The sequence below is a fragment of the Cheilinus undulatus genome, linkage group 18 (genome assembly GCF_018320785.1).
Source record: "Cheilinus undulatus linkage group 18, ASM1832078v1, whole genome shotgun sequence".
NCBI classification, from domain to species: Eukaryota; Metazoa; Chordata; class Actinopteri; order Labriformes; family Labridae; genus Cheilinus; species Cheilinus undulatus.
In genome coordinates this window covers 17647995-17672997 of record NC_054882.1, presented here as the reverse complement: position 1 = coordinate 17672997, position 25003 = coordinate 17647995, and the positions used below count along the sequence as shown (strand labels likewise).

The window sequence follows — 25003 nt, the reverse complement described above, 5'->3', positions numbered from 1 at the left end:
CTTAGAGTGAGTAGGAGCATGCAGAGAGGAGGAATAAGCTCCAAAGGTGATTTGATTTGCATGTGAAGGTATATGTGAAACAAGGTAAGAGCAGTAAAACGGCATCAAGGCTTGACTCCCAGGCAACATGATTAAAGAGTACGAAAGGGAATGTAGCACTTTACCTTCAGAGAGAAAGGTGAGAAGGTAGTGATGAAACGGAACCAAACAAACACTGATTTAAGAGTGTGACAGAGGATGTGGACTGCACTCAGCTGCAGGGGAACATCAAGTAACTTCTTTGTCTACCTTCTTTGTCATGCTCTGTACAAACTCCTGAGTCTTTTAGCAGCTGCAGCCTTTGGCAATGTGGAAATGTTAAGTATTTCTCCCTCAATCCTCACCATCTTTGGTGAAAGTCCTTCCAGTTTCATGCTTCCTTATCCTTAAGCAAGCTGCAAAATCGCTTTGATTGTTTTTTATAAGCATTGGCAAACTGGTGAATGCAAATGCCTTAGGTCTGGACATTACATATTCACTGTTTGATGTCATTCCTGTGTAAAGGTCTTTGTATCAGAGGTCAGCTGGTGGCAGAAAATTGGGTAGTGAAGGGCAGTTTAAGGTCAAATAATATCAGAGAGTTATGAACCATCTGGGCGCTTCCAGCTATTTTAATTGGTCAGCAGTGGAAGACAGTGACAAGATAACCCTTACCAATGAGGCGAGTTGGCTCGTATTCATGGTCAGGTCAAGGGTCAAGGGTCCACCTAAATGGCCATGTTATAGATGACAGACATCTTTTTTACCTTGTGGGGAAATTCAATACACACAAATTTCTCAGTAAATACAATTCTGTACTTTGCAGTCATGTCGAAGACAAGATTTGTCAGATGTTTTTTGTAAATCAAAGTCCAAGTTTCTTGTAGTTTTTACAGCTATTTTGTTAGTTTAGTTTTTATTTTGCAAAAATGCTTTGTTTTAATTTTTATTAGTTGTAGTGTTAGTTTTAGTTTTTTTTTTTTTTGCTACATGTCAGGGTTGAGTGAACATCATAAATTTTCCAACACATATTCAAACAGGCTACTCTCCACTTATCATTTTATTTAAAGATGACGTTTAAATACAACTCCAGACATAAAACTACCACTATTTGAAGTCTTAACCATTAAATTCATGCAATTTTACACTCCCCAGACTTGGAGGTAGGTGCCAGTCAGTAAGGTTGTAACAAAGATTAAAACTAAGGATATTTGTCTCTATTTTTTTTAAGTTCGTTTTCTAAGCACACTGTACAGTTTTAGTTAGTTTTTGCTTTTTTGGGTAGGCTAAGTTTCTATTTAGTTTCAGTTAAGTAAAATGATTTTCAAATTTTAGTTTAAGTTATTGAGCCGTTTTAGTTAACTAATATAATAACCTTGGTCTGCAGTGACACAGAGGGACACATCACAGCCTCTCTGTGTATCTTTCTCCTCATTATGAAATATGCAGACTGTCTCCTCCAGTTTCTAAGAGCACACACATGGGCTGCATTGAAGGAAAATGAGTTGATGGCTAAGGCTAAGGCTAGTAGCAGAAACAAATGAAAAATGTTGATAAAAAAAGATGTTCAGTGTCAGAGATCCTGGTGTGGATTTAATCTGTAAAGACCCCAGAAAGTCAGGAAAGGTAAGGAGAAAACATTCTGTAAGGGCTACAAAGGGATGGATAGCATCATTAGAATGGCACAGTAGAGGGCTTTGAAGAAGGAAAGAAGTAGCTAGGATTTATGATTTAAAAGTTATTTAACCTTAAATAACATGTCTTTTCTCGTCATATACTACAATGTTGGTCTCAGAGGTTTCGATGTGTTCAGATGCTTCCCGTGGTAGAGGGATCCCTGTCAGGATTCCTTTATTCATGTCTCTAGTGGATTGTTGTCATTTTTGCACCATGAGTGAAGTTATCCACCAAGTTACTGACTTCTGCCTGAAGAAGTACTTCCTGAAAATGAGACTGACTATTTGCATCATTCTTTTATATGTACATTTAAATATTCCATGGTAAATTCATCTGTTAGGTATTATTTCAGAATGTTACAGGTGCATGAACTATATAAATACTATTACTGTAAATGCAGCAAATTATCACCTCCAGTAATCTACTCGAATACAGTGTTGAATTTAACTCTGAAAGTCTTACTGTAACACTGCAAAATGTACAGAGCACACTTAAATCACTGCAGTCTGAGGAATATCTAAGCAAAAAATTGTGGTTTGAAATCAGTTATGTAAAAATATTGGCCCATTTTGTAACTGATTCAAAGATTGTGACATAAAATTGAATCCAGCCTTCATATTCCCAAACATTTCCATCTTGTATCCATGTGTCTCTGTTTCGGTGGAGCTGTATCATTGTAGCCATTATCATATTAAGAATTCATTTCAAATGATCATCAATTATTCAACTATCTTGCGGCTATGTAGGTAGTTTCTCATCCCCTGGCCTACAAAGCTGCCTCCATACAAACAAACAGTAAGACAAAGAATACCCACAAGGACATTTTGTGTGCAGAGTTGATAAGAGTGAGTAGAGATGATGAAGAGATTAGGAGGAAAGGATGAGCAGACCAAAAACAGCAAATCTGTTTCTTATTGGCGCAACGATCTTTGATCTACAGGCCAGACTCTGTCAATAGATGTGTGAGTGTGTGTAAGAGGGTGTGTGTGGAATGACGAGACCGACCTTAACAGCCCTAATATGATGGACTGAGACCGGTGCACACATCCAATCAAACACTGACAAACTCAAAACATCACAGAGGAGCAGCTTTGGACTACATAGGCTCAGTCTGAGTCTGCTGTGTTTATTGGAGTGTTGGATCATTCAGGGACCGCCTGCCCTGTGTTGAGGTTCAGATATTTAAACAGTCCTTGATCAACAGAACAGAGCCGCAGAGAACAATGAGCAGCAGGTGTTCAATCTGTTTTGTGCTGGGAACCAGCTTAAACTTTTCTGACACTTCAGCGAATAAACTTGAGAGATGCACAGACTTATGCAACCAAAAATAGGCATCATCCTTCCTTGTTTTCAAGTCTGTTTTTATGTTCAGGACCTTTTCTTATGACTAATATTATTTAACACTTACAGTAACTGTTGTCAGCAGTCTTAACTAACAAGTAAACCACCACCTGGTGGTTAAATATACACTAAATGGACAAAAGTATTTGACCACACCTGTTAATTATTGAATTCAGTGTATAAAATTAAACACACAGCCATGCAGTCTCCGTTTGCAAACATTTGTGATCCAAAATGGGCCGTTCTGAAGAGCTAAGTGACTTCAACCCTGGTGCTGTGATGGATGCCACCTTTGCAATAAGTTTGTGAAATTCCATCCCTGCTATATATTGTAGGCCACCCATAAGGGGTAAAAGGGGAGTGCTTTCTAGGGCCCAGCCAAATTCAGTTAAAAGTTATGCTGATTTAACCCTTTTTTATTAGTTTTTTTTCATGTGAATAACAACAGTTCTTATCAAAGTAACAAAAAATTAATTCTATCTGTCTGAGCTGCATTACATTATAGCCTTTTTTGAAATGTAAACCAGGTTCTTAAAACATAATAACCTTTTCTTGGTGGTGTTAATAATGTGGAAGTGCACATGAACTAAACCATTTGGAAGTAATGTCAGACTTTAAATATCAGGCTGTTAAAGAAAAAAGCAGAAAAAACAAGAGGAAACTATAATGGAAAATAATTACATAATTGTGAAAAGTGGCAAAAATAACAGGTAAAAGGTGGCAAAAATGAAGCTCAGCGTTCGTTCTTACAGGACACTGTAGTCACACGCCCAGCTGTGATCAATTATCGCCTCCCAGCTCCCACAGCCAATCACAGTTCTTTCTCTCAACTCAGCGGCTAATTTAAATATGACATACTTCTCACTAATCTCTGCTTGCATAAATGCTGATGCACCATGCTGTTGTCAAGCTTAGCCTCCTCCACCCCAGCCTCCTCCTTTATAGCATAAAGCTTGTTGCACCCTCATATTGAGATTAATGCTACTATGTATTAATTGCTTTTGAACCCATTTCATTATACTCAGTACACCTTGTCATTAATGTATCTATCCATGTGGGGATTACTAGCTATGCGCTCCCTGGAGCATCTTTTGAGCAGAGCCTTCTCTGCCAAGTAAAACTGTATATCTATTTTGTAATAAAATGGTGAAACATATGATGAGAAATTGATTAAAACCAGCAAAGGAGGTGGCAAAGATTGCCTAAAAGCAGCAAAAATGGGCATAAACTAGCAAAAAAGAATTGTCAAGTGGCAAGAATGCAATAATAGGTTAAGAATGATGAAAATGGGATAAAACTGGCAAATAGTGGAAAGATGGCCTAAAAAGGGGTTGAAACTGGCAAGAATGGTATAAAGCAGGAAAATTGGTTAGAAGTGGTAAAAAAAAAGAAAATATTGTCATTAAGTGGCAAGACAAGGGCAAAAATGGGCGAAAATTTGCAAAGATGGTCGTAAATTGGTAAAAACGTGACATTAAAGGGCAAAAGTGGTCAAAATGGGTTTAAAGTGGCAAAAAGGTGACAAATCAGGAGCAAAGACTGGCGAAAAGTTGCAAAGTGGCATCCATTATATTGATATCATCAATAAATCACAACTTGGGAGGGCCCATTCTCTCGGTTTTTCAGGGGCCCCGTTGATTCTTTGGGCAGCGCTGTTCCACAGTCAACTGTACGTGATATTTTAGAAGGTGGAAGGGTTTAGGAAAAACAGCCACACAGCCATGAATTGGAGGACCACGTTAAATCATAGAGCAGGGTCAATTCCATAGCTGAAGAGTTCTGACCTTCCACTGGCATTAGTATGAACACGAAACTTTTTGGCAGGAGCTTCATGGAAGGGGTTTCCATAGCCCAGCAGCTGCATGGCAGCCTCACATCACCAGGCCCAATGCCAAGGTTTGGATGGAGTGGTGTAAAGCACACTGACACTGGACTGTGGAGCAGTGGAAAGTGGTTCTGTTTGGTTGTCAGATGGCTGAGTCTGAGTTTGGCAGATGCTGGGAGAACATTTCAGTGCATGACTGCATTATGCAAGTTGTGAGGTTTGGTGGAGGAGCGTTTGGACATTTTGGACAATGCTATGCTCCCAAATTTGTGGCAACAGTTTAGGGAAGGCCTAACATGACTGTGCCCCAGTGCACAAAGCAAGGACATGGTTTAAAGAGTTTGGTGTAGAAGAGCTTGACTGGCCCTTACCTCAACCCCATCAGCACCTTTGGGATGAACTGTAACAGAGATTGTGAGCCAGGTCTTCTCGTCCAACTTCAGTGCCCTACTTCATAAATGCTCTACAGAATGAATGGGCTCAAATTCCCACAGAAACACTCCAAAATGTTGTGGAAAGCTTCCCAAGAACAGTGGGGGCTGTTGTAGCTGCAAAAGGGGGCAACCCCACAGTAAAGTACATATATATTTGAATATAATGTCATTTACAGTCCCTGTTGGTGTAATCCTTATTTAGGCCGCCTTTGCCAAATATGTCTGGCTCTGCCCATGCACAGGGACATGCAACTGAATCATACAATGTTTTATTACTGTTGTCTTTAAACTCAGACTTAGATCCACTTTGCAGATTACATTTTGTAGATTTCTGTTAGAGAATTTTAGGAGTTTGACCTGTGACTTGCAGAGTTCGTGTATGCAATACAAATGAACTGGCCGGCGGACACTGGCTTTAAATTAAACAGATATTTTAGAAAGTATGCTTTACTCTCTTGCCAGTCGGAAGATCCATATCAGACTGAAGCTGAAGCCAATTAGGCAATTAGTTTAGCTTTACAGCTTAGCTTGGCCTTGTCCAAAGTTCGTGACTGCTGTTGTTGCTGTGGGGTGTCCAACCTGCTGAATTTGATTTAATCGCTGAGCTCAGATGTTGGCGAGAAAAAGGAAAATAGGAAATTCTGTCATTTTAGTGTAATCTGAGGCCATGCATGCAGCCTGTTTTAGCACCTCTGGGTGAATATTTAACACTGGAATGCACCAAGCTAAGCTGCAAAATAAGTATTGCTATAAACTGTCAGCAAAACTATAGTGGCACAACAAAAGCTTCTTGTGAATTTTGCTGTCTCTAAACGGAACAAATCACAGTTTGTAATTGAGATTATGAGTTTTGATTTGACCAATCTTGGTTGTTTAGAAATATACCATAGTGATGTAGGGTCATCTTATGAAACCAGCCCCTCGCTGGATCAAAGGTTGCTGACCTGAATCAGGGACTCAGGGACGTAGGGCACTTCTTCCAGAGCCAATAAAATATGATCCTGTAGAAATGTCTCGCCTCCAGGCTTGAACAAAATAGCATTAAGAGAGAAAACCATCCAGCACTGTAAAGCAAAGCACTGGGTTGCAGAAAGATTTGAAAAATGACTGTCATCTCCCAGCATGTGAGCGATACACTGCTGTTATGTTTACAGCAGTTTGTTTCACAGAGACAAGCAAGTGGTGTAATATTACCCCTAACGAGATCTGCTTTCAATATTACAGCTCAAACAAATAGCCATTATCTGCACTGCTGGAGTGCTACCCTTTTAAGATCAATACTTAAATCCCTGTCATCACTATCATCTCCAGCACCTCTAGCATCTTAGCATTAGCGTGTTTTCCCCTCCAGATGAGAGAGCTGTCAGAACATCCATCCTCCTGCCTAATCAGCCATGACTAAGCCGGTCTCTGAGTCCACCCCGGCCTGTGTCTGAATTACTGAGTGAATAACCTGATTGAGTTCTCATTTCCTTTACAGTAAGAGCTGCATTGGCTTAATAAGGCTAAGAGCCCTTCTGATTCACTCAAACCAGCCTGGCAACCAGCCTGGCTTGTGTTGCATGGCCCAAAGCCCAATAAAGACTAAACCTGGCAAGCAGCCCTGGCCCCATTCTGAAGGCCCACAGACAAAACAGGATGGAGCTAACTCATCATCATTGGTAGAACACCTGAGTCAGGAAAATCTGTCTTACTTTGTGAACTTTTCAGGGTATTTCTCTTGCAGTCAAACCATGCATCTATCAATGACTAAAACTTTGGCAAGCTACTTTTCAGGTCAAGCTACTCTAAGGTGCATCCGCACAAGTCTGTTAGCATTTCAGATCCACTCCTTAGTCCAGGGCACGGTATTTGTGATGAATAAGCACTAAAAATTATTACAACAAGATTCTGGTGTCACAGCATTTTTAGGGTTATCATCACAAGAACTACAGGATTTTATGCAATTCAACAAACACAGTCATGCCCTTCATTTTGGTGACTTTTCACCTTTCTAGGACAGATTTAAGATTTCCAAAAGTTACAAAGCATCCCTATGAACTTTACTTCCACTCTGCAAATGTCAGCGTATTTCACTGACATGGCCTACGCAAAGTTTAACCAAATATTTTTGTTAGCCATGATTCTGAGAAAATACAAGCATATAGCATGTTTTTGTTGGTATCAACTAACAGCCTCCATGAGTTGCTCATTTGGCTGTAACCTACAGCCTTGATGGTTTTAACCATCAAAACAACTAAAAGTACTCCAAGGCAGTGTTTCAGCTGTGGCCATATTGCACTGTCGCATTGTGTTTTGTGCTCTCCTTTTGTGTCTGAGTGAGTGCTCTGTTGTTGCGTGGATCTTTATTCATCTTCTGTTTTTGTGTGAGAGTGAGTCATCTGTTTGTCCATACAGCTTTGCTCATCCTGTGTGCTTGTGAGTGTGGATCTTTGGTTGTCTTCCCAGGTGGTGCTTGGTGATTGGGGCTGGCGGCGGTGGCACAGGAGGTTGATGGTTGATGTGGATAAACATATTTGCTACTAGGGGTGGGAATCACTAGCAGCCTCACGATATGACATTATCCCGATACTCAGGTCACGATTCGATATTATTGCGATTTTAAACATTTTGCGATACAGAGAGTATTGTGAAACCATATATTGTGATCTATACCATTTTTTTTCTACTGTTTAGCGGATTTAGCTTTAGTCTTGCCCTCATGTTTGTCATATTTCCGCAGTATTCTATTTTTATGAAGCGCTTCTTGCAAACCCCATATGTCATGTTTAAGTTGTTCGTGCCCTGCTTGCATTCCTAATGTCCTTCCCCTGGTGCTGCCATGTTTGTTGTACTAACTTTCTCCCACCTTATGACCGTCCCCTCTGCCAACCTCACTGGACAAACAATTGTCCAAACAAAAATATGATATTTCACCAGACAAAACATCATGATACTTTGCTGTATTGATTTTTAATCTCACCTCTATTTGCTATAATGAGGTAAATTATCATTTTCCTGTCTGTTTTGGCCCATAATCATGCGCTGCATGTGGAAAATTAGGCGAGACCTTGATTCTCTAAATTCTCCATGCCTGATGTGTGTGTAAGACTTGCTGTTCAGGTAAGTCCTGACTTGTTTACATGCAAACAACTAAAAATCAAGCGGTGTTGCAAACAAGATGCGTTTCTTATGCTTTCAATCTGAATTGGGCTTTGAGAACCTCGACCTCCAAATGCAATAAGTTCATTCTTGAATCAGAATGGACATCTGTGCAAAGCTTGAAGATGCCCTGAAACATAATAATCTGCATCAGAAAATGACGATATTCTGTACACATTCTCATTTAGCAAACATATTAGCAATACACATTCATAATGCCCGGCTGGCTACAGGCAGACAGACAGACTGTAGTCCATGTACTGAATGAATGTGCATTATTGATGCTTGTGTGCTGCTTCTTTGCCTTTTAGCTATTTGATTTATGAGGCCGTCTCTAAGGAGGAATACACAGCTGTGTTTGCAGCATCATGCAGTCTACAGTCTCATATCATCAACATAATGTTTTGCCATCGATCAAAATCTCTAATAGCGTATCAATGCACATTTAATCAGAGGTGCTAGCACTTGAGTAAGCTTTATGGATATGTGGTTTGTTTCAGTCTAAAACAAACATGTAGTTTCATGCCTGACAGTATCATTATTTTCATGTTAAGATAAACAATGTTAGTATCATGGATTGAAATATTTGGATTCAGTCTCGCCACAAAAATGCACACAGTAGCCTGCTAATCCAGTTGCTGATACCTCATAATGTCAGCAGTAGCTGTCTGGATATAAACTACAGACTTTGAGTCCTGGATTCTTTCTTTCTCTGCCTGACTGACTGTGACTGTCTGGCTGATTTGATGCCTTGGCTGACTGACCTCAGTATCCCTCTCTGACAGTCCTAATGAATCTGGTTCCTTATTTGACACAAAAGAGAAATTGCCACCTGCCAGGTTGATTTGGTTGTCTGACTCATCAGATTCACTTGAACTCCCAGTGTCAGACTGAAGTGATCAGAGAAAATAAAAACTGTGTTTTTCTCATTTTGCTAAGCATCCTTCAAAATGGCTCTGTAAGTCACTGACAGATGATTGCTTTGATTTAGGAATGCCAGACTATCAGTGTGACCTAGAAGACCAGCGGAGTGTGCGCCTCAAAGACTGTCATTCTCCATATGCAAAGGAAAAGCAGAAGAGTGATTGGATAAAGCTCAACCATGGCTTCTGAAGATTCTTTAAGAAGATAAATAGCTTTATTTTACAGAATACAAAGTCAGCTTTCAGAACCTGATTGCCCATTTAAATTTTTAAGTATGCTTTAAAAGGCATTGAAGGTGAAGATCAGAAGACAGGATCTAGCTCCAGATCAATAAAAACAATAGAGTCACTGCCTCTGGATGTGTGGCTACCCAGCCATAACAATGACAGCTCTGTCTGTCTAAGTGGCCTGAAGCCCTCTAGTAAGAACAGGCCCACTACTGACACCAGAATACAAGAACCCATCTGAAGACCAACATGAATCTCTAATACACATCTACACTTATAATGACTTGTATTATTGGCATTACTGAAGATTCTTTAGGATATATTTCTGATTTTCAGACGGTGAATAAAGGCCGGCTCAGACTACACGATTTTTTTTTGGTCGTTCATGACAGCACCATGTCAGACTATGCAACAAAAATCTTGTCCCATCTTGGCTGACAACCTGGCCACACTACAACAGTGATCCTGACCACTCACTGTATGCTGATGTCAACACTGTCTCCACAACTGAGTGTGAGTGTCAGTCACTCTACAACAGAAGTGCTAAGTAATTGTAGCGGTCTTTTGCTTGTAAAAAAGAAAAATTAGAAAATTATGGATTGGATTATGGATAACAGCTATGAATATCTCAAGAGGAAGACAATATGAACTGGCTCTCCTTCAGATAGATGTAATAACAAAATTGAAATAAAATAAAATTTACACATTAGTTTTAGGGAATAAAAGGGGATCAAGAGTGGTAAATCTTGTAAATGATGATGCAAAGATAAGGAGCAAATGTTCTGTTGGTAGATGTCAGGACTCATGCCGTTGACGGGTCAGGGTGTCAAACTAGATGACGATGTGAGAAAAATTCTGACATGCTAGTCTTGGTGAATCGTAGTCGTGGAGCGTCTTGGACGCGTCGTTGATTATGTCACGCTACAAGACCGTTAGCCGTTCCCAACTCTGTAAATCGGGCCTGAGTTTTGACGATGAGCTGTGACGTAGCAGTCGGGCTTAAATCTGGCTGGATTTGTGTAGTCTGAGCCGGCCTTAAACCTAACCCTCCTCTTATCACTAAACTTAACCCTCCTCCTAACCCTGAACCAAACCACAACCCCTCTTGAATCCCTAAACCTAACCCTTCCCTCCCATCTCTGCTTAGAGGCTGTCAAAATTAGATTTTCCTAAAGTTACTTTAATTATGATTAATCACATATTAAATTATTTGTTAAGAAAAACATACATAGGCCTGTTTTGTTTAGGTTTTATAAATCAAACAATTAAAATTGTTGTTAATAATGTGTCACTTTTTTCCTGTGGGTCTTAGGGGGGTCAGGTCTTCTCAGATATAAGAAGGGGGGGCTTCCAAGGAAAATAGGGTAGGAATCACTGCTCTAAAGCTTGATCCTTGACCCAAGCCCCTCAGAAAGCCCCAAAATGTCAGCATATCAAGCAAATTAAAGTTGGATTGACATGGCACGGCATGCAATAAAAAAAATGATGTATTTTTGGCAGAAGAATAGACTTCACCACTTATTCTATAAGCTACCACAGGCCTTAAGACATGTTAAAATCTTTAGATGTGTTGACTTGGAGTTACACTTCTTAGAGGTGGGAGCACTGCTGGGTATGTAGGTATGTCTTGTATTTCTCTGGCTCTGTAACCTCAAAAGAGATGCCTGAAAGTATTTACCAGCTTTTTACCTGGGGCCTCCAAATTGTTAAAACTGTAACCGAATATCAAGTTGTAAAATAACTTTGCAATTTTAAGATGTAGAAAGGTTTGAACTTTAATAAATACGTTTTTTGCCTTGTTATACTGTGAGATTTTCATTAGCAGGATTACAATTTTTTTGCCTCCTGGACTTGTGAAAGTACTAGTTTTCTGAAAAGATGGAAAGCAAGACCAAACTGAGAAAAATCATATCAGACTATGTGGCCTTGGAACACCCCAAAAATGTTAAGCAGCCACCACACTCTAATTATCAATATGCCAAAAGACAACACCAATCAGCATTTTTAATCAGTAAAAACACAGGGAAACATGTCCAAAGTCCTCATTAGCTGTACCCAAATAAATGTCTGTCAGCATCCAGCAGAGTGCCAGTCCAGCCCTTTTAGTCTAATTTGTTGAACACTTTTGGTGCTGGCTAAGACAAATATAAACAGGGGCATCCCTCTGCTTCACTCACTTGGCTTTCTGACCAGTTTACTCATTTTCTGGCTAACTGGTTTGTATTTGCTTTGTAAAAACATTCTGAGTCCCAGCTTCAAAATCCAGCACAGTGACAGAATAAAATCATAGTAAAGCTTAAGAGTACTTTACATGTCAAAACCTTTCAAGGTAGAAACTGATGGGACTGCTGCCAGTCTGCAGACAAATAGCTCTGCATGACTGATCTGCCCACCTGCCAGGTTCACTCATAATTTGGCTTGTGTCATCCCCATCTATCTTGTAGCACAGTGGGAGCTTAAGGCACATTGGATCTGGTTCCAAATAAATAAAAAACAACAGTGTCACTGCCCCTGGCTCAATAGCTAACCAGCCATATCGATGACAGCCTTGTCTATGTGGACTGAAGGCCTCAAGTAACAGCAGGGTTATTCCTGACACCAAAATATGAGAATTAAATTGAACATGATGCTCTAATATACGTCTGCACTTATTATGATGTGTATGATCAGCATTACTGTAGATTCTTCAAGGTATTTTTCAAATGGTGGCTAAACCTAACCTTCCTCCAAAACCTAAACCTAACCACACAACCCAGCTCTAATCCCTGAATCTAAACTTCCTCCAAACCCTAAACATACGTACAATCCTACTCTAAACAATAAACCTGAAAAATATCCTCCTCCCTACCCTAAATCTAACCATCTTCCACACCCTAACCCTTCCTCAAATCCTGACCATTCTCCAACCCTAAACCTAACCAAAACCATCCTCCAAACACTACACCTAACTTCAATCCTCCTCCAAAACCTAAATATGTTTTCCAAAACCTAAACCTTACTTTTACTCTTCTCTAAACCTAAACCTTACCACAAACCTCCAGTAATCCCTTAATATAAATCTCAAAATTCATAACCTGACCCCAACACTCCCCTTACCCTAAATCTAACTGCAACCCCACTTTTATCCCTAACCTCCTCCAAACCCTAAATCTAACCAAAACCATTCTGAAATCCCTAAACCTAAACCCCCCAAACCCTAAACCTAATCACAACTGCCTCCAAATCCTAAACCTCGCCGTAATGCTCCTCCAACTATTCACCAGGGACTTTTTTGTAAATGACTTTGTGTACTTTAAAACCCAAACGAGAGGCTTACACACATGAGGGAGAATCAAAAGAGAGACAAAAAGAATAAACATGTGTCTGTGCTTTGCATCACTCTGTCCCAAACCTAAACCTAACCACCCTCCAAACCCTAAACTTCACCTGTTTCTATTTATCTGCACAGGGACTACAGCAAGTAAGCTAAATCTGGCACAAAGCATCTTTTCTGTTTTTGAGACTAATGCCATTTTTGCATCGTCCCTGATACAAAAAAACGTAGTAATCTGAATTAGCTTAAATAAGTTAACCACAACCCTTCTCGATCCCCAAATGTTAGAAATGTCCCTGTATACCTTTGATAGGGCTCTCCAGAGGAGGGAGAGGGAGGTATAGATAAAGACAGAGGCTGACATCCTCTTCTTTTGCTACCCCCGAGGGGCAGGGGAGGGTATTTGTCTGACTTAGATCTCCCCTTGGACTTACCCTGCCCCTCTCTTGTGTCTAACCATCTTCCTCCCCTTCACCTCCCTTGACCACTTTACCTATCTCATGTCCTTCCAGACATTTTAACCCAAACCTCACCACAGAAAGTTCTTGATTTTTTTTGTTCTATATGTGTTTTTTTTTTTTTTCTTTTGGCAGTGCGTGGGTAGACATGTCCATCTGTCTGACACTGTCTGGTTCCCTGTCTGTCTCTAGTCATCTTTCTCCACCCATCCTCTCCTGGCAGGCAGCTGTCAACCAAGTCAAGCTCTGCTTAACATTTCTGCCAAAGGTTGTCAAAATGTTGATACTCTTTCAAAATCTTGTTTTAAAAGATATAACACTACTATTTTGTTAATTGGTAGTATCAAAAGGTACCAAAACTTAAAAATCAACATCTGTTTCATAAGATGGATGCACAGGACATGAATGAATCCCTCAAAAATTACAAGAGCTGCATTTTTTGGTAATTATAAACAAGAAGTTACACAATAATTGATGCCTAGGACTTCTATTATTGTTGCTATGGTATGTTTTAATATCACATTACTTTTACTTTGTACTATATACTACAGGACCATATATAAGTTTAAAATCCTGGTATCATGAAAGCCCTTTTCTGCCTCTCTAAAGAAGTTTCATGCCACTTTTGTCAATTGCTGACTCATTGGTGGTGGATAAATGTTCAGCCAGTCTAAATAAAAAAAACATAGAGGTTGGGATAGACCAGTTCTTAATGTAAAAAAAGCAAATTGATTAAGTATTGATTGCATTTCATCTAAGACAAAGCTTGAAATGTTGCCCTCAAACTGCCCAATTGATTCTGGGATTGTTTCCTGCAGACTGCCCTTCAAGGGGGACTCTAATATCATGAAATATTGGCGTCTCTTAAAGTTAATGGAGAAAGGAAATAATGGCAGTGGTTGCCAGAAGACATTTCTTTATTGTCTTTATTGATCTGATGAGCTAATCCCCAGTCGTGCCTTGGATGGTGTTATCCTATCTTTATAGTATCACTGGGTTTAAAGATGTATTTTCCTGATCTTTTACAATAGAGGGATGGCTGTCCACCTATCCTGGGACTTACAGAAATGTAGCTGTCATAGGCTGTTAAAGGCTTACATATGACGTATGTCTTTGACTATTATCATTCCACTTCCTCTTTTGTGTGGTCTGTATCCTCTCTGTCTTTTTTTCTACTGAGTTGTTTATCAAGCTATCCTGCTGTCTGACAATCGAGGGTGGTGTCTGCTAGTTGTTCAAACAATCCACTGAGAGTTGATGGTCCTTTTCATTTCATTGATTCCACCTTAACCTGTTTGCCCCTTCTTCCCTCTCAAGTGTATTTCCACCCCTTCTCTCTCTCTCTCTCTCTCTCTGTGTTTCTGTTGTGTCTTCTCAGAGGCTGGCTGTGAGGGGCTTTACTATGGCAACCAAATGGATAAAACTCTCTGGATTGAATTATTTGTCCAACAAGTTTTTCCTTCCAACAATAACACTGAGAATAGGCGATTCTTTTCTTTCTTCTTCTCTCAGTGTAGAAGATAGCGGTGAGGAACCAGTGGTCATCTTATTAGATTTCTATCTGGTGATCAATACTACCATTTTGCAGCCTAACATAAAAAACAGCTGGAAATTCAAGAAACCATATAAGTGCACAGAAGTTCCAATATCAGACTCTTTTTTTGCTTGTCTCTTTTTCTTGCTGGGAGTATGACTTTATTGTAGAAGCATTTTTCTATAGAAGGAGAATTGGCCAGTAAGATGGCTGTTAAATAATAAGACTGTGAGGATAAAACCACGTGGTTCACAGTCATACAGAGAGTTACATAACAAAGGCTGGGCATTCACGCACAAATACTGTAAGTATTTCCAATGAGTAACATCTTTAGTTTACTGCAAGCTTCTGATTGAAGTGCACATGTTTAACTTTCAAGAGGTCATGTCTAAACTACTTAGAGGCCTAAGCATGGGCTTGCAAGAATGATTATGAAAGTATCAGGTCAGGTTTGGCAGCATATATACTGTTCTGGCCTCTTGATGGCCATCCCCGGGCCTGCCCCATCTCTCCACTTATCCTCTCAGTTGATCCCCGACATGAATTTCGCCCTGCACATCTGGACCTCCAAAAATGCACCAAAGAGAAGTTGTTACAAAGTAATCCAGTTAGCGTCTCAGCCATCAGTCAACACCCAGGCCTCAAAAGAATATATTTAGACCAGAAGGACCAAAACACTCTGACTTTTGTCTGCATTCTCAGAAACTTGAACACCAAACTGTCTTGCTGAGTGAACCCAGTGAACCCCATGTGTGAGTCCAAGTTGATTCCAGCCTTGCAGTCAGCAGATCAATGAGATGCACTGTGAGGACAGGGGAACTGCTCAACAACTTCCACACTCTCAACATTCGCAAATTTGATGTCAGCATCCAAGGCATCCCAAAATCCCTGGATCTTTGTTTAGACCTAGAAGATGCCTATCCCCATCATTTCAGCCAGTTAAGAGCCCCCACAAGGACATCTACAGTCTCCAAAGGATGACAGCTAAGTCCACATCAGTGATCTGGTCACCACCAAATGAAACTCCACAGTTCTACCGCTGTTACCGCTATTACCCAGGTCATGCAGGTACTAAAGAGCGTAGGAGCTAAGACTCACCCCTGCCTCACTCCAGGATCAACAGGGAAGAAGTCAGGGTTGGAACCACCTCACACAAATACCAGGAAGTCTGTGTGGTGCTAATTTACAAGTATCACCTTCCTATTTTTACTTTCATTGGAGTTGAAGCGGCAAATGCTAGACTTCCTTTTCGCCTATTAGCTGTCTAACCAAAAAAGCATGAGGTGTCTAATGGCCTTAAACATGTCTGGAAGTTTGTACAGTGCTAGTTCTCATTTAACTTTCCTGTTTCACTTCTTTTAAAAGAGGGTGAAATGGCAAATCTGTTCCCCTGTGACCATTAGCTGTTTTTGATGGTCAGTCTAAAATGAGGACAGCACTGACAGAGGAGAAGGAGACGTAGTATGGGTATAATTGGGACCAATATGATGACTTTTTCTCAACCAGATGAAGAGTTTGGAGCTAGTGTGCACCTCTTCTAAGAAACTGACTGTTTTAATCAATGTAACAAATGCCTTGATCTGCTATTTTAATAGTTTTTACATGATTTGAGCTCATGGCTTCTGAAAACGCAGACCTACAGTGATGTAAAGATGGTAAAATCAATGGGTACTTTTAAGCGTCTACTATCCTATTGTCTGCTTTGTTCATTTTCTGTGCCTAACTATTTTTAGAGTTTGCTCTAAATGACAAAAAAACAACAGCTTTACCTGTAGGGACGAACTAACTGTCACAAATTGATAACAGAGATCCAATTACATTGTAATGATAATGATCAAGGCCGCCCATCTCCCCCACAGAAGCCCTCCAGCCTCTTTCTATCTCTTTGTCTCTCTCTCTCTCTCTTCTTTTTCCCTGGAGTGCTTGTTGAGCCAATAACCAGAGGTCTGAGTCTGTCTATGTGTGTCTGTGCTGCTGACACACACAAACAAAGAGACAATGCATGCGTGCGTGTGGGAGCTTCTGATTATATTAGCCTTTATGCGCAGGCAGGTTTCACTGACGTCAGTGTTCAGCAGCATCAGATGAAGAAAGGGCGGTGGAGGCCAGGCAGCCATTCATAAAAATAAAAGCCTGTTAGTACTGCATGAGTCACACCCATATTTTACTATATGATTTTACTAGTTCATTTCCAAATCTTAAGTATTTATCAGTCATTGCAGTTCATGTTATTCCTCCACACAAGCGCATAAACATCACATTCTCTCAAGCGCACAACCATTTGGTCTGGTGCCTGTCCTGTACCACACACACTCACACACACAGTCATTCACTCAGCATCTTTTATCTAATACTGATGAATGGGAGACCTGGGGCATCCCATAATCCTTGCAGATATTGCTCCTGTTTATGGTGTTTTTCTGCATCATAGCTTATAACATTAAGCAGTTCCAGTCAGTATTTTCATGATGAGATGTCAAACAGAACTGGGAGAAAAGCAGGGCAATATGGGAAATATTTGTGCTTCTCAAACCATGGGAGTCGTCGCTTAGTTTCACTTAACTGAAACCTACACTATATGGACAGAAGTATTTGGCCACATCTGTTGATTATAAATTCAGGGGTTTCAATCAAACCTGTTACCACAGGTGTATATAATCAATAATCTCGCCCTTTCGTCTCCATTAGCAAACATTTGTGATCCTAAATGGGTCGTTCAGAAGAGCTCAGTGACTTCAAGCATGGTACTGTGGATATTTCACAGTCAACTGTAAGTGATACTATTAGAAACCGGAAGAGTTTAGGAGCAACAGCAACTCAGCCATGAAGTGAAAGACCATGTAAAATGACATTGCAACTGCTCTTTGATTCCATAGCTGAAGATCTCTGAACTTCCACTGGCAAAAACTTAAGCAAAAAAACTGTACTGCTGGAGCTTTGTGGAAGGGGTTTCCCATCACCAAGTCCAATGCCAGGCATCAGATAGAGTGGTATAAAGCACACCGACACTGGATTGTGAAGGAGTCAGATTGATGAGTCTGGATTTGGCAGATGCCAGGAGAACTTTACCTGCCTGACTGCATTGTGCCAACTGTGAAATTTGGAGGGGGAGGGATAATGGTGTGGGGCTGTTTTTCAGGGTTCATCTAGACTTCAGCATACCAAGACATTTTGGACAATGCTATGCTTCCAACTTTGTGGCCACAGTTTGGGAAAGGCCCTTTTCTTTTCCAACATAACTGTGCCCCAGTGCACAAAGAATTATAAAGACATGGTTTGATGAGTTTGGTGTGGAAGAACTTGACTGGCCTGCATCCTATCGAGCACATTTGGGATGAACTGGAATTGAGATTGTGAGCCAGGCCATCCTGTGCAGCATCAACACCTGACTTCATAAATGCTGGACAGAATCTAAATATGTCATCACACTCGAACGGCCAAACACTTTTGTCAATTTAATGTATGTGTTTTAATTGGGTACATACATGATTCGCTTCTCTGGCTTTTCAAAACCAGAGAAATTAACGAGAGAATCTTAGTTTTCATGATTGTAACAGGACATGTCAGGTTATGGTGGCTGTTATGGTTGAACTGCTGTGACAAACACAATTTGTTTTTGATACCATGGACAATCTGGATGTTTCTATATACATGCTGCAGTCACAACTTTACATATTCTGTAAATATTATTTGTAATTGAAAAAGCCCCTGTTCAGCAGAAGCCTGCTTATAGGGGCTAGTAGTTTAGCTTTAAGAGCTAGTTTCTACACCATTAGATCTGTGTTTTAATGACTTTTTATTCATGTTTTCATAATTCTTACTCATACAATATCATTTTGTTAAGCATTTGTAGACATTAAACTAGTGATAACAAGATAAATAAGTAAAGATCTTGAAAGACAAATCAAAATGTAGTCAGTACTGCAGGAAAGTGAGGTGAAATATAATCTATACATGCATGTCTATTTGGAGTTTCCACTCAAAAACGTATGCCCATCTGCTTTAAAAAACCTTTTAGACTCAGCCTTGGACGTGTGTTTACCTTTCTCTTTAACTCACTATTAAACCTCCACTATTTGTGGATAATTAAAGCAGAAACACCCTAAATTATGCTTACTACAATAACAGAGAGTGCTTTAAATTCCAAATCTCTACCAAACATTAATCACAAAGATTACATTTTGCTAGATTTTAAATTTAATCCCATTTGCATACCAATAAACACAGAAAATGACTGCTAAATAAAAGCAATTTCAACAAGATAGTTATTGTATAAAAAAGGCTCTCGGGTAAAGACTACCGCTGCACCTGAGGCCACTCCTCAGGTGTGGCCCTGCATGTCCCTTTGGCTCCTCTGAAGTGAGACCTGCATGTGTTGGGCCTAATGTGAGTGTGTTTGTGTTTGAGGGATATTCAGGCAGACAAAGGGCTGTTGCTAAATTGGTCGGTTATGTAATCATGTGGTTTGAAGTCTTTTTGTTGTTTTCGGCCTCCACATCACTCGTCCTCTTTGTCACCCATTGTTTTTGCTGAAACTATTTTTGCCTTTAAATTACTATAATTCCGTTTTGGTGCAAATACCTCAGTCCATTTCACTGCATGATGAGCTTTCATTCATATGCAGTGTCTAAATAATGTTTAAAGATTAAAAAAACAACATGCAATTCAAAGTGCTTTTAAATATATTTACAATACCATGAATGCTAAAAGACCATCATGGCAGACTGAACCCTAAGCTGCCCTTGAAATGAAAGAAACATTCTATTAAACACAAAGTACATTATCTTCTGATTTGGCGATTAATGATTAGTTATCTGCTCAAAGCACCTTGTGCTTTTCCACAGAGTAGTACAAGAGTGACTCATCTCCTCTCTACTCATAATTGTTTTTATTTTCCATCAGGGATCATATCTGTTCTCTGGTTTTTTCTTTTGTTGATGTAACAAGCAAGGTGAGCCGATACTAAAATGTGACGTCAACACACTTCTGACCACATAGAGTTCAGAGACTATTGTCACTAGGGTCATTGTGGGTGGGATGTCTGACACAGAAATAAAACTCTCACTGTTGGTCCATACTGCTGTTTAACTTTCCAAACTCATGCAGCCTTGTTAAAAAGACATGGTCTACTATCATAAAACCTTACATGGTAATAGACAAAATCACTGGTACCAAAACTAAGTAGTCGAGCCAGTACTGATTAAAATGCACCATTACAGGCTCATACCCCACCTCTCCAGGTAACTTCCCAGCTGACCCTTCCACAACGCACGTGGCTGTCCTGGCATCTTGACCAGCCCACCAGGTCTCGGTCACCTAGTATGCAGTGAGGCAGGCACAGCTGCTGCTCCCATATCAAGCAGCTGACCCTTCATCGCCCCACTCTCCCACATGGTCTTGCCAACAACATAAGAGTTAACAACCATAACAACTATAAGAGTCCTGCCGGTGCTTCTTGTCATCAGTCAACATCCGGGCCTGACAACAGAATAATAAGACCAGGAGGACCAAGGACTGAAAGACTCTGACTTTTATCCACATCCTCAGACACTGGGAATGCCACACTGCCTTGCCCAGCAAACCCATCGCCCCATGCATGAGTCCAAGTCTGCAGTTGATCTCAGTTAACACCTTAGCAAAAAGAATGTGCATTTCAATCAGTAGCTAGCTGTGAACTAAAGACATCAGTAAGTGTAAACTTATGGCAGTTATGTATGAGTACCCAACCTTAACACTTGTATGACTGTGAACCACCTGGTTTAATCCTCATAGGAGCAGTCTCATTATTTAATAGCCACACCTCATATGTTTTCTTCCATGTAGTTTTTCTTCCATTTTTCAAGAGGACCTGGCTGCAGACCTCTACAATGGGGTGACCTTGACTGTGGGGTGGGAAGTGACGTACATTACCCAAGCTGGAACCAGAATGACGTACTGAATGACGGATATTTTCCGCTCACTGTCAGACATTATTGTAAGTGGCTATTTTTCACAACAGCAGAATTTTATGAATAAAAATAAAAATCTACTGAGGAGGATACAATTCAATTTAACACACTGCAAAGTAAGGAAAACCAGGGGAGGGTAAGGTTTAGGCACCCAAACCCTAATGGTTAGGGTAAGGGGGATTGAATTAGAAATAAGAAACCACAAACTAGGGCAACATGGCAGCGCAAAGGGTTACGTGGTTCGCTTCCTTGTCAGGCCTTTCCTGTGCATGTGTGGATTCTCTCCAAGCTTCCTCCCACTACAAAAGACATGCTCGTTAGGTTAATTGGGGACTCTAAATTACCCGTAGGTGTGAGTGTGAGAGTGCCTGGTTGTTTGTCTCTGTATGTCAGCCCTGCGATTGACTGGCGACCAGTCCACGGTGTACCCTGACGACACACTAAGGAAAACCCAACATGGGTTGGTAGATCACTTCCTGTCCCACAGTCGAGGTTGTCCCATAAATTTAAGTGGTTGATTTTAGGAAATTTGGGTCACAGTTCTCTTTAAGGAGGTGGTGGAAACCCCTGACTTCAACCCAAATTGCTTCATCTTTGCCCCTTCTGCCGGAGGGCTGTTTTGGTAAAATCCAGCCCCAGTGTTTACACCCTGACACTTCACAAACACAATTTTCTGTGGAATGTGTGCTAGTTTTTTCTTAGCAGTGATGATTTATTCCCTGTTTATAAATGAATCATTTTAATACCCTCAAGCATCCCCTGTTGTATTTTATGCTCTTAACAATTACATGCAGACCATTAAGTTGCTTTCCTCTACCCCCATCCGTCAGTCATCATATTAAAGCAGGGATCAATAGTCTATATTCCCTTACAGCTGTTTTGTCGATGCCTTTATGAAGAGTAATGTGCACCTGTTGAGCGCTGACAGCAGCATCAAGCTTGAGCATATTAGCAGGCGTTCTGCTGACGGCTGTTTTCAGCACCATGGACAGCACGTCATCACAACAGAGTATGAGAGAGGAAAGAATACAGTGGGAGAGAGAGAGAGAGACCTTATGTCCGAGGGAGAGGAAGAGAAAAAGAGAGAGGGAGGAAGAGATCTGGTCATGTCATTAGGGATTAGCCCAGATCTACAGCTTGAGGCTTTCAGTGTCTGAGTGGTTCTCTCCCCTCATAGACAAACAAAAACACATGCATCCATAGATAGATGGATATGAATATTTCTCCACTTTGCAGCAAATGCAAACGACTTATTTTGCCCCACATGTGATTGTTTTATCATGCCAGGATATTTTGCAGTGCATCAGGACTGGAAAAGGAAAAAAAAACAGCAGCAGAGCAGAAAAAAACTCTATTTCTCCTCTCTTTCTAGAGCAAAATGACATAACTTTCACCTTTGTGTCGTCGTTTACCTCTCTCCTTTTGACACACCTAAACACACCCCACAAAAACGACACCTCTGGTAGCTCTCACCTGAAAAACACTTCATCAAACGTCCCACCCTCTCTGAGTCGAGTCCCAGCAGCCCCTCTGTCTCTTCCTGTACTCCTCTTGTCCCTCCAAACGGAGCCTGCTGCTGCTGCAGCTCTGTGGTCCGCTGGGAGAAGAGACACCCGCCCTAAAACTCTCTCCTCCTTCCTTTCTTTCTCACGCAAAGACGCAAAGGTGTGGTGGAGGGACTATTTCCTTCCTCAGCAGACATCACCTCTACGAGAGCACACGGTTTCCGGAGAGTTATGCGCCATCGCTCGAGCAAAAAAAAATACGGCACAAAGGAAGACAACAACACAAGGGGGGAAGGAAAGGTGAGGGTGGTGGGAGTTAGAATAGGAGAGAGGTGGAGTTGAAGGTAGTGAGAGGATGAGAGGGGTAGTAAAAGTGGAGGTAAAAGCACTCACTGTGGCTCGGCCGGATTATAGGATGCCCATCTCGGATGCTGCAGTCGGTCGCCAGCAGCAGCAGCAGCATCTCTGGGCTGCGCGCGCGGTGCATCAAGCGTGAGGGAGGGAGGGAGGGTGAGGCTGATGATGTAAAACGCTTTAAATCATTCAGGAGTCCGCTTCACGACATGTGACCACGAGACACCGTATTTTTTTTTTTTTTTTTCATAAATTCATCCGGCTTCTTTGGTTTTCTGTGAGGAGACACTGAGCTGACCCGACGTCATTGTCCTCTCGCGTGATTTACAGTGATCCAACCGTGACACGAGGATTATCACAACAGTATGCTGCAAAAATCCCTATAGTCTGATATCTAAATGCTGGTCATCAGTATCTTAATCCATGTAATATCAAAAATATCTTACAATTTTTACATTTATCAATAAGCATATTTACGTACGTACCAAATGGCATATAAAAGATGCCTTTTGTTTAAAAAACACTAAGAAATCTGCTTCTGTCACAGTTTTCATCATACATTCACTCACTGCTGTCATCAAGGTGCATGAGATAGCCTCTTTAAAGCAGCTTGTGCAACCAGAATTCCTGAAAAGTTGGGGTGGTGTGTAAAATGTAAATAAAATAGAACATGATTGTCAAATCTCTTAAACCAATATCTTAAACCCAGTAGAACATGAACAACATGTCAGATGTTGAAATAGAGACATTTTACAAGTTTATGAAAAATATTAGCTCATTTTGAATTGGATAGCAGCAACATAGCTCAAAAAAGTAGGGACAGGGTCAACAAAAGCCTCTGTGCCAGCCAGTTGGTCAGTTGTTGGGGGTCAGCCACTCAGAAATGTTGTCAATCATGGAGGGAGGTGTGGCTTATTTGAGTTTGAGTTTGAGTTGTGTGGATGATGGACCAGGACTTGCTAAGGCTAACAATAACATTTCCACTAAAATGTTCTGAATTTCTTAGAAAATTTCCTTTCCCATGTCCACACAAATTTTACCCCCAAATGATTTCAGATATTCCCTAAATGTTTCAGTGAAACTTTATCATAGAGCCTAAACATTTGAATTAAAAAATCCCCCAAATTCCAAGTAAATTCCTAATAAATCTCGAGGAAATAACCCATAAAATTTCTAAAAAAAAAAAAAAAAAAAAAACCCAAAGACATAATACATTCCCTAGAAAACCACAAGAATTACCTGAAATTTCCATAAACATTCCCCCCAAAATATTTTTTTCAAATATCCAGTATGAATACATTGAAATTTCAAAACAACCCCCCCCCCAAAAAAAATCAAATTAAAAATGAAATACAAAAACATACAATACACTTACAATTTCTAAATAAATTTCCCAAAAAATACAGTGAAAATTCCCAAATTCCCATGAAAATTAGACAATATAAATAAATTTATCCCAAAACTTACAATGGGACTGTCCAAAGGCTACATACATATCTTCCAAAATTCTTGTGGGAAAAACTATCCAAACTGTCGAAAAAACTATCAAAATAAAATTCACTGAAATTTCTAGAAAATTTCAAAGCACATCTCCCATTCCCAATTAAATTCCCCCAAAATAAAAAAAGCCCAAACTTCCAAGAAAATACCTTACATTTTCAAAGGAAATACCCCCAAAACTTCGAATAAAAATCCCCCCAAAAAACAAACACATTTCCCAGGTTTCCATTAAAATGCCAACAGAATTCAAAGCAAATTTCCTCCCAAATTTGTATTGAAACCTTCCAAAAACATCCCTAAAAATTCAATGAAAAATCCTTGTATATTTTAAAGGACTCCCTGCCTCCAATTCCGAATCACATTCTCCAAAAAATATTCCTTTTTATTTCCAACTTTCCAAGAACGATATCAGAGATAAGAAGAAAATCTCTCCCAAAATTCAAATAAAACTTTCAAAAAATGCAAATGCATATAAACTGATTTACATGATTCGCCAGATATCCAACTAGATTTTCCAAATTCCCATGAAAATGCCAATAAAAGTCAAGCAGATTTCCTCTCAGATCTGTACTAAAACCTTCTAAAAGATACAAATATATCCCCAAAATTTACCATCAAAATTCCCAAGCAAATTCCCCAAAATATCAGAATTCTTTAAAATTTCCATGAAAATTCCTGAATATTTCACAGCAAATTCCCCCAACATTTCAAGCAAATTACTTGAACTTCAATAGACATATCCTAAAAAATACTAATTTCAGAAATTATTACTTTGATGTGGGAAAGCCAAGATGAAAATGAAGC

General features: G+C 40.1%; 1 protein-coding gene across 2 annotated transcripts in view; it reads right to left on the bottom strand.

The window, feature by feature from the left end:
* The window catches only part of slc7a14a (solute carrier family 7 member 14a), a 44174-nt gene extending 21389 nt beyond the window's left edge, over window positions 1-22785 (bottom strand). Inside the window, exon 1 of one of the 2 annotated variants that reach the window (XM_041812929.1) lies at window positions 22739-22785. The gene's annotated coding sequence lies outside the window, so the exon portion shown is untranslated. Of the gene's footprint in view, window positions 1-22313; window positions 22396-22738 lie in introns of those variants that run through there. The other variant, XM_041812931.1, reaches the window with a different exon arrangement.
* Between the last annotated feature and the right edge of the window lie 2218 nt (window positions 22786-25003).